Source organism: Acomys russatus, chromosome 16 (assembly GCF_903995435.1).
Source record: "Acomys russatus chromosome 16, mAcoRus1.1, whole genome shotgun sequence".
In the NCBI taxonomy this organism is placed as follows: Eukaryota; Metazoa; Chordata; class Mammalia; order Rodentia; family Muridae; genus Acomys; species Acomys russatus.
The window spans coordinates 9,929,801-9,933,617 of NC_067152.1; positions in this window are offsets into that span (position 1 = coordinate 9,929,801).

The window sequence follows — 3,817 nt, forward strand, 5'->3', positions numbered from 1 at the left end:
TTCTTCTGGCTGGTGTCTAGTGACATCACTTTCTTATGCTTCGGGTTCCTATCAAAGACCTCTCAGAGTTTTCCTGAGCAGTTTTTATTTTTATTTATTCAATATTTTGATGGTTGGGATTTTTCTACATACTAGGCAAGAGCTCTACCACAGCGCTACCCTTGAGTTTTGTTTTGTTTGGTTTGGTTTTTCGAGGCAAGGTTTCTCTGTGTAGCCTTGGCTGTCCTGGACTCACTTTGTAGACCAGGCTGGCCTCGAACTCACAGTGATCCGCCTGCCTCTGCCTCCCGAGTGCTGGGATTAAAGGAGTGTGCCACCACGCCTGGCTTGTTTTGTTTTGTTTTGTTTTGTTTAATTTTAATTAATGTGCATTGGTGTGAGGGTGTCAGATCTTGGAGTTACAGACAGTTGTGAGCTGCCATGTGGTTGCTGGGAATTGGACCCGGGTCCTTTGGAAGAGCAGGCAGTGCTCTTAACCACTGAGCCATCTCTCCAGGCCCTGCCCTTGAGTTTTAAGATGACAACTATCATAAGGGAACCGGAGCTAAAGCATTATGTATTCATATCAGTCTGTCACTTTACAATTTCCAGGTCTCAAAACAGCCCAGCAAGCTCTGTACTGTGATTTGCTTGTTATCCGCAAGGATCTACGTTTTCAGTAATTTTCCCACTTCCACACAGAGAAAGCAGAGCTGACATGTGACCATTTCTCTCTCCAACCGGGAGCGCACAGGGAGCTCTCTGCCTTGCAGATGGCCCCGGCACCTGGATTAATGTGCCCACCTTGACCTTTCTCCCGCCTGCCTGCCTGCTTCCTCAGCTTGGCTTTGCTGCAGTTCCCTCATTCCCTGCTCCTCTCTAAAGCCTTCTCCTCCACAAAGGTGTGCATTATCTTCTGCCTTCCCTCTCTGCTTCCTGTTCCCTTGGCGTGCCCACCTTGTGCGCCCTCTCGGGTTTCTGAAATGGGTCTGTGAGCCGCGCTGGAGGGCACACAAGTTCTCCACCATACTCTCCTTCTCTGGGTGTGTGTTATAGCCACAGATGTGTGCAAGACCAGAGGGGAGACATGGTCCCAGACCTGGGATTGTTTGATCAACTCCGCTCACAAGCAGAGTGCCCAGTTCTGACAGGGAGTGTGCACTTACTCCCCTAGCTGAGCTCGGTAATTAGAGCCTGGATTCACGGCACCCTGCGGAAATCCTTTTCTCAGGACCTGCTGGTCCATATTGTGGCTAAATCATCCAGTGCTGCTAAATGCTAAGCAGATCACTGGAGCGAGGCCTCGGAGCTGCATTTACCCACCCCTCTCCTCTCTCTCCACCTTAGGCGTTATCACCATCACTATTTTTCATCTTTATCGTGCCCTTCCGCAGAGGCATTCAATAATGTAGCCATTGTGCGAGTAATCTGAAATCCTTTTCGGCGAGCAATAGTATTTAGTAGTAATAAAACACTAATTTGTCTACCAAGTGACATATTTATAGGCGCTGTTTACTTTGACATATTTTTATTATTTCTCCTCATTTGCTAAGTACTTTCCAATACATATTTATGAAGCACATGCCTTTCCCCAAACGGCACTGAAAAAGTAAATCACATTATTTCTTTTATTAGTAGCAGCAAGGTTTCGAAGTCCTAGTGCCCTGGTTCCTGTTACTTCTGGCAGGCACCAGAAGAACTAATAGTGATTGAGTACCTACTATGTTCCAGGCTCTCTCTGAAAGGCACTTTCCATAAATCATCTGGTCAACTCCCCCGAGATATACATTTTACCAATATGGAAAGCATGACTCCATACTGCATAGATTTCTACAAGTAAAACAAACACATTATCTCGTCCAAGGGACTCTGCCAGGAAGAGTGCAAAAAGGTATACAAGCTGCCTCTTTCCTTGATTCCAAAGTCCTAAATCACCAGCCATGGGCCACTCCAACATATTAGGATTTGAGACTCCATAAAATCAGCTAGGCGTGGTGTGGTGGCGTGGCGCACATCTGTAATCCCAGCACTGGGGAGGCAAAGGCAGATGGATCTTGGGGTTTGAGGCCAGCCTGGTCTACAAAGAGAGTTCCAGGACAGCCAGGGTGGCACAGGGAAACCTTGTCTCTTAAAAAGAGAGAGAGAGAGAGAGAGAGAGAGAGAGAGAGAGAGAGAGAGAGAGAGAGAGAGAGAGAGAGAGAGACAAGCCAGGCACAGTGGCACACACCTTTAATCCCAGCACTTGGGAGGCAGAGGCAGGGGGATCACTGCAAGTTCAAGGCCAGCCTGTTCTACCAAGAGAGTCCAGGACAGCCAGAGCTGTTACACAGAGAAACCCTGTCTCACAAAAAAAAAAAAAAAGCAACAACAGGGCTGGAGAGATGGCTCAGAGGTTAAGAGCACTGGCTGCTCTTCCAAAGGTCGTGAGTTCAATTCCCAGCAACCACATGGTGGTTCACTACCATCTGTAATGAGATCTGGTGCCCTCTTCTGGCCTGCATATATATAACAACAACAAAAGCCAGGCGGTGGTGGCACATGCCTTTAATCCCAGCACTGGGAAGGTAGGTGGATCAGTGAGTTCAAGGCCAGCCTGGTCTACAAAGCAAGTGCAGGACAGTCAAGGCTACACAGAGAAACCCTTCACAAAAAACAAAACAAACAAAACAAAACCAAAACAAAAGTGTAATTAAAGAAAAGAAATGTATATATATAAACAAACTCTGTAAAATCTAAAGTATTCATGACAGAGATAATCCCTAAGAAGCCAAGTGATGGCAACAGCTCAGCTGAGGTTTACAGTTAGAGGTCTGCCCGTGCCCTAAGATAAATGTACTCACTCTCCATGCATGCCATCCAGATCAGCCCTGAAGAGTAACTGCAGCTGAGTGTGGTGGCACACACCTTTAATCCCAGCACTCAGGCAGAGGCAGGCGGATCGCTGTGAGTTCAAGGCCAGCCTGGTCTACAAAGTGAGTCCAGGACAGCCAGGGCTGTTACACAGAGAAACCCTGTCTCGAAAAAACAAAACAAAACAAAAAAAAGTCCAAGCTGTGTCCCCCAAAGCAGGTTGAGTACAAGAGCTGTCCCACTCCAAGCAAGACTGGCTACGTAAATTGTAGGCACTATGTGGGATCCTTGCTCAAAAGTCCAAGATTCCACTCTTCTGAGCTAACGGTTCTCTGTGACTACACTCGTCACATGGACATGAAGCTGGTCCTGTCTGGACAGAAGATCCCTACCAGCATCTCCCAGGCATCATGGACCTAATGATGATGTAAGACTGAGGCCTATGGTATACCTGGAAAGGCACTTCCTATAAGGCTTCTGGAAGTGAAGTAAGCTAAATAACCCTAAAAGTAATCTATGGAGCAGGCATTGTTTTTCTCAACACACAGTGAATGAAACACCGGCTTAAAGGAGCCATGTTCTTCCTGTAGTGTCAGAGAACGAGAAAAGAGCTGACAGGGCTGAAGAGACGGCTCAGAGGTTAAGAGCACTGACTGCTCTTCCAGAGGTCCTGAGTTCAATTCCCAGCAACCACATGGTGGCTCACAATCATCTGTAATGTGATCTGACGCCCTCTTCTGGTGCGCTGGTGTACATGCAGGCAGAGCACTGTATAAATAATAAATAAGGGGGCTGGAGAGATGGCTCAGCGGTTAAGAGCACCGTCTGCTCTTCCAAAGGTCCCAGGTTCAATTCCCAGCACCCACATGGCAGCTTACAACTGTCTGTAACTCCAAGATCTGACACCCTCACACCAATGCACATAAATTTAAAAATTAAATAAAAATATTTTAAAAAATAAATAAATAAATCTTTAAAAAAAATAAAT